At 39.8% G+C, this 12776-nt stretch overlaps 4 pseudogenes; all 4 read left to right on the top strand.

Moving 5' to 3' along the window:
- The first annotated feature begins 5268 nt into the window (after positions 1-5268).
- LOC134896740 (5S ribosomal RNA) lies at positions 5269-5386 on the top strand (annotated as a pseudogene).
- Positions 5387-5535: 149 nt separating this feature from the next.
- On the top strand, positions 5536-5653 carry LOC134896321 (5S ribosomal RNA; annotated as a pseudogene).
- Positions 5654-12269: 6616 nt separating this feature from the next.
- On the top strand, positions 12270-12387 carry LOC134896739 (5S ribosomal RNA; annotated as a pseudogene).
- A 149-nt stretch (positions 12388-12536) lies between these two features.
- On the top strand, positions 12537-12654 carry LOC134896320 (5S ribosomal RNA; annotated as a pseudogene).
- The last annotated feature ends 122 nt before the right edge of the window (positions 12655-12776 follow it).

The raw sequence follows: 12776 nt of genomic DNA, 5'->3' as shown, positions 1-12776 counted from the left end.
TACCCGGATTCCAACTCTGATTCAAGAGATCCCTTCGATCTGAGGAGGGATTCCAGTCACCACTCCATTTCCACTTCTACCTCTTTTTTTAGAGGTAGGCAGGGTCAAGGCCCGTGGATACCCTGCAAAACAAAAACCAGGCGGGGGGAAGGAAGAACACCAAGACAAAGATGGCGGTCACCGCAGCAAAGACGATACCCCTCCAGGAAACAGAAGTAACCCATGAGGGCCTCACCAAACTAAGGATAATCAATCTGTCCACACATGTTCTCACGCAAGACCAAACCAGTGTCCTTGAGAAAGGTCTCTCGTTTTCACCGACCAATCATTTCGACCGTTTTAAGTGGGAAATAAATCTCCGACATTTTGGCCGCAAACTACTACTCAAAAAACACTTTTCCAAAAAAGATAAGTCCATTCTCCCATCAAACAGTGACTCAGTTGACTGGTCACAGCAGGAACAAAATGCTCTAGCCATTTTAGAGGAACTATCGGACGAACAACCTTCCACCTCTACCCGCCCTATTTGTAAAAACAAGTCAACCTTTTATCCTCAGGATAACCAAAGTCCTGAGATAAAGGTGTTTTTGGATCTGGTGTCACGTGACTTTGATACACTCTACCGATGCCAGAAATCCTTTAAATCATCTGGCAACCTATCCAGACAACAGAAAGCAGCCATAAAAGAGATGCAAAAATGGGACGACGTACAGATCAAAATGTCAGACAAAGGAGGAAATATTGTGATATGGCCTACTACACTATACCTCAAAGAGGCCAATAGACAATTAAAAGATACCTCCTGTTACAAGACGACCTTATTTGATCCCACACAGAACTTTTCAAACCTATACTCTCGGATCATTAACAAATACCTTCAACAAGGCACCATCACAAAAACAGAATGGGACTATCTGAACACCCCGCACCCAAGGACGCCAACACTTTATCTGCTACCAAAAGTCCACAAAAATGTGGACAATCCACCTGGACGACCCATTATATCAGGTAATGGGGGCCTTCTAGAGAAAGCCAGCTGCTTCCTTGATGTCCACCTGCGACAACATGTCCTCACCCTTCCTTCATATGTCAAAGATACGACTGATGTCTTGAAGAAAATCCAAGGTATACGATTGGAAGACTCCCACATAATGGTTGGATTAGATGTTGAATCTCTATACACATCCATCAAACACGATTTGGGCATCAACGCAGTCAAATACTTTCTGTCTATGTGTGATACTGGTGACTTTCAGGATTTCCTTTTGGAATTACTCCATTTTGTGTTGAATCACAACTACTTTCTTTTCAACAATCGTTTCTATATACAGACCAGAGGCACCGCTATGGGGGCGGCATGTGCCCCCACATACGCAAACCTCTTTTTAGGCTGGTGGGAACGGGAAATGGTATTTAATGATGATCAAGAGGAATACACCAACCACATTCTGATTTGGATACGTTATATCGATGACATTTTTATGATCTGGGATGGTACCCAAGACAAATTGGACCAATATATCCTGTCTCTCAATACCAATCAGATCAATATGAAATTCACATACATCAGCAGCAAATCTTCCATTCCATTCCTTGATCTCAGGATATATCGAGATGAGACCAACACAATAGCCACTGAAATCTTCAGGAAAGAGACTTCAACTAACAGCTTACTTCATTCAACCAGCAGCCATTTTCCATAAACCATTAAAAATATTCCTAAGGGAGAATTCCTTAGGCTAAAAAGGAATTGCACTGAAGATTCCACCTTTCAAACTAAAAGTATTGATTTGGCTGCAAGATTGAAAGAGCGAGGATATAGCAATAGACTTATCAAGAGAGCCAAATCTGAAGTGCAGAAAGTAGAACGAGATTCCTTGGTCTTCCCTACTACAAAAATTAAGGAAGATAAAAACACCCTACGCTTCATCGGTGACTTCTGTAATAATTGGAAAGATGCCAGAAAAATCCTGCAAACCCATTGGCACATCCTGAAAATGGACGAGGACATCTCGGACCATATTGGCCAGAATATCAACATGAGCTGGAGGAGGGCACCAAACTTAAAAGACAAACTGGTAAGAAGTTACTTTTCACAGCCCTCAAAGCCAAGACCTCTCAAAGGTAGCTATCCTTGCGGTAAATGCAAATTGTGCCCACACGTTACTAACTTTACGTCAATCACTGACAGATTCAATCAGCAGATCACAGTGCAAGATTTCTTCAACTGTAGGACAGAGAATGTGATCTATTGCATCTCATGTACCTGTAATTTAAGGTACGTGGGCATGACATCTCGTATGTTTAAAGTCAGGTCACTTGAACATATCAGCACGGTGAGGAATGCCAAATCAGACTTAGCCCAATTCAAGAAGCTCACCACAGTCGCCAGACATTTTCTACGCTTTCATGACAGTCGAATAGAAGATCTACATTTCTCAGGTCTGGAACATGTAAAAATGGGATTGAGAGGAGGAGATTACAGCATGGCACTCCAGAAAAAGGAATCAGAATGGACACTCTAATGCCCAATGGCTTAAATGAATACATTAATTACAGCATTTTTCTACCCACATATTTCCAATATCCACTCATCCCGCTCCTTTCCCGCCCTATCATTCCAGTTCATCCCCTATCCCCCCCTTCTTTCCTTTTCCTTCTCCATACCCCCTCCCCTCTCTTTTTCTCTATCCTCACCTTCTTCTATTTTCTCCTTCTTCTCCTTTTCCTTTTCTTTCCCCCTCCCCTTTTCTTCTTTTTCGTCCCCTTCTCCTCTTCTCTTTCCTTCATTTTTCTCCCCCCTCTTCCTTTCCATAACTCTCCATTACATTCTAAACCAGCAACCCACTCCCGTTCTTCCCCCTTTCTCTTTTCCTTCTTTTTCTTCTTCTTTTTCTCACCAAACCCTCCCACCCTTCCTTTCATCACAGTCATTCACTACATTAAATGCATTCATACTTTATTCATCAATTTTTGTTCATTCCCTCTTTTTCACTTTCCCCTTAGCCCGTAACCCCACCCTCTCCCTTCACCTGCCACATTTCTTCCTTGCTTCTCCAGATTCCTTTCTATCTTACCACATCATTGCATACACTTCCCCTTCACACACAATACCTCTTTTCACACAACACTCAAATACAATACTCACTCACTCTCCCATCCACACACCCATATTCATAGTATCAATCTTTCCATCCTTCACTCCTCCCATATGTCACCCCCCTTTTTCCGTACTACAATCCTCACACCTAAACTATAACCTTTTCCCCTTTTTTACTATCCATTCACCAACAGTCCCATCCTCTTCCATATTTCATCGTTGCACACCTTCACCTATCCCCCTTCTCTCTCTTCATTCACACTTATTCATTATCATTCATTTTTTATATTTCACCAATATATTTCATCATTTATATTCACTTTTACCTTTATCATTCATTTAGTTTACATTCATTTTATTATTATTTTATATTTATTATTATTTTTATTTGCATATTTATTTTTATATTTATATTTATTTTTATTTATTTATTTTCATTCATTTTTATATTTATTTTTATTTTCATTTTTATTTTCATTTATATTTATAGTTATATTTATTTTTATTTTCATTTATATTTTTATTTATTTTTATTATTTTTATTATTTATATTTATTTTTATATTTATATTTATTTTTATTCTTTTATTTATTCATTTTCATCTCCATTTTCATTTTCTCATCATTATTATTATTTTCATTCCCTCATTCCCATTATCCATTCATTTATTTATTTTCCTATCACTTTCCTTTTATTTTCATCCACATTTCAAATCATCACCTTCACATTTCTCCATTCCATTTCCTTTCCATCCTTCCCTGCTTTCCCTCCCCGTTTCCCTTTTCCAATATGGATTCCATTGGTCATTCTACCGGAGATCTGATAGGCTCAACCACCAGTCTGTCAAATCCAAGTGACAAATTCATTGGTCATTTCAGCACTTAAGTACTGGCCACAGGAGAGCAGTAGAGAGAGGCTCTCGTGACCAAGCCTAATCAGGTGAAACGTACGTCGAGAGGAGAACGTCCATAGTGACGTCATCGCGGCCACGCCCCCTGTCCGGAAGCGGGCGGCCGCTCTCATCACTGTAGCGGGACTTTGAACAGAGGAGATTTGGACAACGTTCGCCGCCTACCTTGCGGCTGTGGTAAATAACACTAGACCACCAGGGTTTCAAGTGTGCAGCGGCAACCAATAGGGCACTATGGGAATTAATCCCCTGCCTAAACACCGATTATATACCCGATCATGTACCCGTGTATTGCTGTAATTGATATCAGCACTGTGGTAATTTTCATTAGACCACCAGGGTTTAATCTGTGTTTATATTTATTACCAATTGTGTAAAGTATTGACCGCATACCCAGTGGCAGTGGTCACAGATATTAGACCTCTGTGTACCACAACACCCTCCTGTTTTAGAACTGTGTTCTATCTGCAGTAATTACACCATACTTGCAGAAAAAAACCTGTACAATATTGTCCTAACACCCGCCTATGCCTTTAAGGTTTATTCACTAGATCTAGGTATTCTACCTTGATTTTGACATATAAGTGTATTTATGGTAGCATTTTCTATTTATTGGCATTAATTATTATTTGGTATTTATCATTCTCACTCCTACTATAAGGTTAATTGTACTATTTGTGAGCCAGCCTTGAGCTCCTTACCAGCATATGATTACTCATCTGGTTTCCCTTCAGGGGACCAACCATTATAATGTTAATTATCATTTAACCATCCCTTAATTAGTTCCAAACTCTGTTTCTCAATAGTTGGTATTGAATAATTTCACTCTCATTATAAGGCTTTATATATTATCCATGAGCCAGCCTTGAGCTCTTTGCCAGCATATGATAACCATCTGGTTTCCCTTCAGGGGGCCAGCAAGTATATTGTTTATTATCATTGAACCATCTATGAGCCTTTTCCTGAGCTTTGATTTTCATTTATTACTTTCTCTTAAATTAATATTTAAGATACACACATACACAGTACATATCATCTTCTAGCATTTTTCATGAGAGCTCACTATTTGCAAAACTACACCCACCACACTACACCTTTATCAAATCCATCTAATGTCACAATAAATCCTAGACACTCAGAATCATCCTGACACACCCTTGTCTGGAAATACCATTTTAAGACCATCTACGGCCTTGGTTGAGTGTCAAGTACAGAAAACAGTGTACTCCCTCTTGTCACTCATATTTCCTCTACACTGGCCCACGGCCATACTACCCTGAATACGCCCGATCCTGTCCAATCTCGGAAGCTAAGCAGGCATGGCCTGGTCAGTACTAGGAAGGAGAACCTCCTGAGAATACCAGGTGCAGTGGGCCCTTTTAAAGGAAAAATCTTATCCAACGCTTTTCATATTCCTGTTTCTGGAAAAACCCTCCCGGACCGTTCATGGTTTTGATTTATGTATAGTACAGATAATAGGAGTGGTTTTCCCCTCTTATCTCTTTCTCTACACTTCAAACAACAGGCCCACGGCCATACTACCCTGAATGCGCCCGATCTTGTCCGATCTCGGAAGCTAAGCAGGTATGGCCTGGACAGTATCAGGAAGGGAAACCTCCTGAGAATACCAGGTGCAGTGGGCCCCTTTCTCCTTCTCAAAAGATTCTTTTTGCCAACTCAACCTTGCTACCACATCATGCCTCTATTGAAACCTTTATTCCAAGGCATGTACAGTGACTTTTCTGGATACCCTTATTTCATCAGAGCTTTATGGTATCCATTAAACACATTCTTTCTGATATTTTCACCTTCCTTTATTAACTTGTACCTCATTTGCTAAAAAGGTTAAACAAGTTCGTTACTCCAAATATTAGACACGAGTCTCAACATTATTTCACATTTATTTCTTTTTATTCAAGAAACAATTAAAGGTTAAGTTTTATGTCATTTCATCACATATTCTACTTCACATTATACCAATTATTACAAACGAGTGCTCCCAAACAAGGGTTTTTTGTCTTTTCTCTCCTTTTTAATTGTAGTCTAGTCTACAAAATTCCTGGGAGCACCGCCAATTAAAAGCAGTTTAAAATCTTTTTGTTAACTGCATATATATTGGTTTCTTCATCTTTGATGCCATTTCCATACCTCGTTTAGATTGTAAGACTAGTGCGGTTCCATACTGAATTTATCTTCATATAACTCTTGGTACTGAGGTCTTTTCCTCAGCTCTCGGATCCAGCACAGTCATCCAGGCAGATTTTCAAGCCTCAATTAGAACTGTTTGTTCTTTTTTTCACTTTTGAATCTTTCCCTTTAACCCCCTGTTTCAAGAATTTTAGACGCCTCTCTCTCAGCTCCAACGACCAGTACGAATATGAGCACCTTCAGTTTAAAAACTGAACTGAAGAACAAAAGATCTATAGAAGACCTAGATACCATCTTTCCTATCAAGATCCCTGATCCCATTACTGAGACCAATTGGGAAGATGACCTCTCTCATTTAAAGAGTACTCTCCAAAGACGCATCAGAGTCGATTGGGATTTAACTAGTTTGGAACACTACTGCAGACAAAAAATATCTCCAAGAGGTTTACGGCCTAAACTTTTTCCTTCATTCACACTTTCCACAGATAGTCTACGTAAAGATTGGGAACAATGTCTCTTAAAATGCTCCCAGGACTTAATGGGTATCCTAATAAAACATAATCATCTAATCATGGAAGAATGTACTAAAGAAATTGATACCTTGGGCCAAAAATTGGAACAATGGGAAGACAATCCTTCCTTTCAAGATTTCTTCTGTAAAATGAAAAAAGATCTTGAGTCATATGAGGATAACATCATTGCAAGGAAGAAATCCAAGTTTGCAAGGGATAAACGCGACTTTACTTCTGGACACATTTTCAAATGGACCCAACAAACTCGCAGAAGGGAAGCGACCAGACGGGATTACACACCATCATCCTCTGAAGTCGAACCATCAGATACAGAAGATTACCCAGATTCCAACTCTGATTCAAGAGATCCCTTCGATCGGAGGAGGGATTCCAGTCACCACTCCATTTCCACTACTACCTCTTTTTTAGAGGTAGGCAGGGGCAAGACCCGTGGATACCCTGCAAAACAAAAACCAGGCGGGGGGGAAGGAAGAACACCAAGACAAAGATGGCGGTCACCGCAGCAAAGACGATACCCCTCCAGGAAACAGAAGTAACCCATGAGGGCCTCACCAAACTAAGGATAATCAATCTGTCCACACATGTTCTCACGCAAGACCAAACCAGTGTCCTTGAGAAAGGTCTCTCGTTTTCACCGACCAATCATTTCGACCGTTTTAAGTGGGAAATAAATCTCCGACATTTTGGCCGCAAACTACTACTCAAAAAACACTTTTCCAAAAAAGATAAGTCCATTCTCCCATCAAACAGTGACTCAGTTGACTGGTCACAGCAGGAACAAAATGCTCTAGCCATTTTAGAGGAACTATCGGACGAACAACCTTCCACCTCTACCCGCCCTATTTGTAAAAACAAGTCAACCTTTTATCCTCAGGATAACCAAAGTCCTGAGATAAAGGTGTTTTTGGATCTGGTGTCACGTGACTTTGATACACTCTACCGACGCCAGAAATCCTTTAAATCATCTGGCAACCTATCCAGACAACAGAAAGCAGCCATAAAAGAGATGCAAAAATGGGACGACGTACAGATCAAAATGTCAGACAAAGGAGGAAATATTGTGATATGGCCTACTACACTATACCTCAAAGAGGCCAATAGACAATTAAAAGATACCTCCTGTTACAAGACGACCTTATTTGATCCCACACAGAACTTTTCAAACCTATACTCTCGGATCATTAACAAATACCTTCAACAAGGCACCATCACAAAAACAGAATGGGACTATCTGAACCCAAGGACGCCAACACTTTATCTGCTACCAAAAGTCCACAAAAATGTGGACAATCCACCTGGACGACCCATTATATCAGGTAATGGGGGCCTTCTAGAGAAAGCCAGCTGCTTCCTTGATGTCCACCTGCGACAACATGTCCTCACCCTTCCTTCATATGTCAAAGATACGACTGATGTCTTGAAGAAAATCCAAGGTATACGATTGGAAGACTCCCACATAACGGTTGGATTAGATGTTGAATCTCTATACACATCCATCAAACACGATTTGGGCATCAACGCAGTCAAATACTTTCTGTCTATGTGTGATACTGGTGACTTTCAGGATTTCCTTTTGGAATTACTCCATTTTGTGTTGAATCACAACTACTTTCTTTTCAACAATCATTTCTACATACAGACCAGAGGCACCGCTATGGGGGCGGCATGTGCCCCCACATACGCAAACCTCTTTTTAGGCTGGTGGGAACGGGAAATGGTATTTAATGATGATCAAGAGGAATACACCAACCACATTCTGATTTGGATACGTTATATCGATGACATTTTTATGATCTGGGATGGTACCCAAGACAAATTGGACCAATATATCCTGTCTCTCAATACCAATCAGATCAATATGAAATTCACATACATCAGCAGCAAATCTTCCATTCCATTCCTTGATCTCAGGATATATCGAGATGAGACCAACACAATAGCCACTGAAATCTTCAGGAAAGAGACTTCAACTAACAGCTTACTTCATTCAACCAGCAGCCATTTTCCATCAACCATTAAAAATATTCCTAAGGGAGAATTCCTTAGGCTAAAAAGGAATTGCACTGAAGATTCCACCTTTCAAACTAAAAGTATTGATTTGGCTGCAAGATTGAAAGAGCGAGGATATAGCAATAGACTTATCAAGAGAGCCAAATCTGAAGTGCAGAAAGTAGAACGAGATTCCTTGGTCTTCCCTACTACAAAAATTAAGGAAGATAAAAACACCCTACGCTTCATCGGTGACTTCTGTAATAATTGGAAAGATGCCAGAAAAATCCTGCAAACCCATTGGCACATCCTGAAAATGGACGAGGACATCTCGGACCATATTGGCCAGAATATCAACATGAGCTGGAGGAGGGCACCAAACTTAAAAGACAAACTGGTAAGAAGTTACTTTTCACAGCCCTCAAAGCCAAGACCTCTCAAAGGTAGCTATCCTTGCGGTAAATGCAAATTGTGCCCACACGTTACTAACCTTACGTCAATCACTGACAGATTCAATCAGCAGATCACAGTGCAAGATTTCTTCAACTGTAGGACAGAGAATGTGATCTATTGCATCTCATGTACCTGTAATTTAAGGTACGTGGGTATGACATCTCGTATGTTTAAAGTCAGGGCACTTGAACATATCAGCACGGTGAGGAATGCCAAATCAGACTTAGCCCAATTCAAGAAGCTCACCACAGTCGCCAGACATTTTCTACGCTTTCATGACAGTCGAATAGAAGATCTACATTTCTCAGGTCTGGAACATGTAAAAATGGGATTGAGAGGAGGAGATTACAGCATGGCACTCCAGAAAAAGGAATCAGAATGGACACTCTAATGCCCAATGGCTTAAATGAATACATTAATTACAGCATTTTTCTACCATCATAATTCCAATATCCACTCATCCCGCTCCTTTCCCGCCCTATCATTCCAGTTCATCCCCTATCCCCCCCTTCTTTCCTTTTCCTTCTCCATACCCCCTCCCCTCTCTTTTTCTCTATCCTCACCTTCTTCTATTTTCTCCTTCTTCTCCTTTTCCTTTTCTTTCCCCCTCCCCTTTTCTTCTTTTTCGTCCCCTTCTCCTCTTCTCTTTCCTTCCTTTTTCTCCCCCCTCTTCCTTTCCATAACTCTCCATTACATTCTAAACCAGCAACCCACTCCCGTTCTTCCCCCTTTCTCTTTTCCTTCTTTTTCTTCTTCTTTTTCTCACCAAACCCTCCCACCCTTCCTTTCATCACAGTCATTCACTACATTAAATGCATTCATACTTTATTCATCAATTTTTGTTCATTCCCTCTTTTTCACTTTCCCCTTAGCCCGTAACCCCACCCTCTCCCTTCACCTGCCACATTTCTTCCTTGCTTCTCCAGATTCCTTTCTGTCTTACCACATCATTGCATACACTTCCCCTTCACACACAATACCTCTTTTCACACAACACTCAAATACAATACTCACTCACTCTCCCATCCACACACCCATATTCATAGTATCAATCTTTCCATCCTTCACTCCTCCCATATGTCACCCCCCTTTTTCCGTACTACAATCCTCACACCTAAACTATAACCTTTTCCCCTTTTTTACTATCCATTCACCAACAGTCCCATCCTCTTCCATATTTCATCGTTGCACACCTTCACCTATCCCCTTCTCTCTCTTCATTCACACTTATTCATTATCATTCATTTTTTATATTTCACCAATATATTTCATCATTTATATTCACTTTTACCTTTATCATTCATTTAGTTTACATTCATTTTATTATTATTTTATATTTATTATTATTTTTATTTGCATATTTATTTTTATATTTATATTTATTTTTATTTATTTATTTTCATTCATTTTTATATTTATTTTTATTTTCATTTTTATTTTCATTTATATTTATATTTATATTTATTTTTATTTTCATTTATATTTTTATTTATTTTTATTATTTTTATTATTTATATTTATTTTTATATTTATATTTATTTTTATTCTTTTATTTATTCATTTTCATCTCCATTTTCATTTTCTCATCATCATTATTATTATTTTCATTCCCTCATTCCCATTATCCATTCATTTATTTATTTTCCTATCACTTTCCTTTTATTTTCATCCACATTTCAAATCATCACCTTCACATTTCTCCATTCCATTTCCTTTCCATCCTTCCCTGCTTTCCCTCCCCGTTTCCCTTTTCCAATATGGATTCCATTGGTCATTCTACCGGAGATCTGATAGGCTCAACCACCAGTCTGTCAAATCCAAGTGACAAATTCATTGGTCATTTCAGCACTTAAGTACTGGCCACAGGAGAGCAGTAGAGAGAGGCTCTCGTGACCAAGCCTAATCAGGTGAAACGTACGTCGAGAGGAGAACGTCCATAGTGACGTCATCGCGGCCACGCCCCCTGTCCGGAAGCGGGCGGCCGCTCTCATCACTGTAGCGGGACTTTGAACAGAGGAGATTTGGACAACGTTCGCCGCCTACCTTGCGGCTGTGGTAACTAACACTAGACCACCAGGGTTTCAAGTGTGCAGCGGCAACCAATAGGGCACTATGGGAATTAATCCCCTGCCTAAACACCGATTATATACCCGATCATGTACCCGTGTATTGCTGTAATTGATATCAGCACTGTGGTAATTTTCATTAGACCACCAGGGTTTAATCTGTGTTTATATTTATTACCAATTGTGTAAAGTATTGACCGCATACCCAGTGGCAGTGGTCACAGATATTAGACCTCTGTGTACCACAACACCCTCCTGTTTTAGAACTGTGTTCTATCTGCAGTAATTACACCATACTTGCAGAAAAAAACCTGTACAATATTGTCCTAACACCCGCCTATGCCTTTAAGGTTTATTCACTAGATCTAGGTATTCTACCTTGATTTTGACATATAAGTGTATTTATGGTAGCATTTTCTATTTATTGGCATTAATTATTATTTGGTATTTATCATTCTCACTCCTACTATAAGGTTAATTGTACTATTTGTGAGCCAGCCTTGAGCTCCTTACCAGCATATGATTACTCATCTGGTTTCCCTTCAGGGGACCAACCATTATAATGTTAATTATCATTTAACCATCCCTTAATTAGTTCCAAACTCTGTTTCTCAATAGTTGGTATTGAATAATTTCACTCTCATTATAAGGCTTTATATATTATCCATGAGCCAGCCTTGAGCTCTTTGCCAGCATATGATAACCATCTGGTTTCCCTTCAGGGGGCCAGCAAGTATATTGTTTATTATCATTGAACCATCTATGAGCCTTTTCCTGAGCTTTGATTTTCATTTATTACTTTCTCTTAAATTAATATTTAAGATACACACATACACAGTACATATCATCTTCTAGCATTTTTCATGAGAGCTCACTATTTGCAAAACTACACCCACCACACTACACCTTTATCAAATCCATCTAATGTCACAATAAATCCTAGACACTCAGAATCATCCTGACACACCCTTGTCTGGAAATACCATTTTAAGACCATCTACGGCCTTGGTTGAGTGTCAAGTACAGAAAACAGTGTACTCCCTCTTGTCACTCATATTTCCTCTACACTGGCCCACGGCCATACTACCCTGAATACGCCCGATCCTGTCCAATCTCGGAAGCTAAGCAGGCATGGCCTGGTCAGTACTAGGAAGGAGAACCTCCTGAGAATACCAGGTGCAGTGGGCCCTTTTAAAGGAAAAATCTTATCCAACGCTTTTCATATTCCTGTTTCTGGAAAAACCCTCCCGGACCGTTCATGGTTTTGATTTATGTATAGTACAGATAATAGGAGTGGTTTTCCCCTCTTATCTCTTTCTCTACACTTCAAACAACAGGCCCACGGCCATACTACCCTGAATGCGCCCGATCTTGTCCGATCTCGGAAGCTAAGCAGGTATGGCCTGGACAGTATCAGGAAGGGAAACCTCCTGAGAATACCAGGTGCAGTGGGCCCCTTTCTCCTTCTCAAAAGATTCTTTTTGCCAACTCAACCTTGCTACCACATCATGCCTCTATTGAAACCTTTATTCCAAGGCATGTACAGTGACTTTTCTGGATACCCTTATTTCATCAGA

The sequence above is a fragment of the Pseudophryne corroboree genome, chromosome 3 (genome assembly GCF_028390025.1).
Source record: "Pseudophryne corroboree isolate aPseCor3 chromosome 3, aPseCor3.hap2, whole genome shotgun sequence".
NCBI lineage: Eukaryota > Metazoa > Chordata > Amphibia > Anura > Myobatrachidae > Pseudophryne > Pseudophryne corroboree.
Note: the sequence above shows the minus strand (reverse complement) of the source record. Positions and strands in the feature narration are given on the sequence as shown.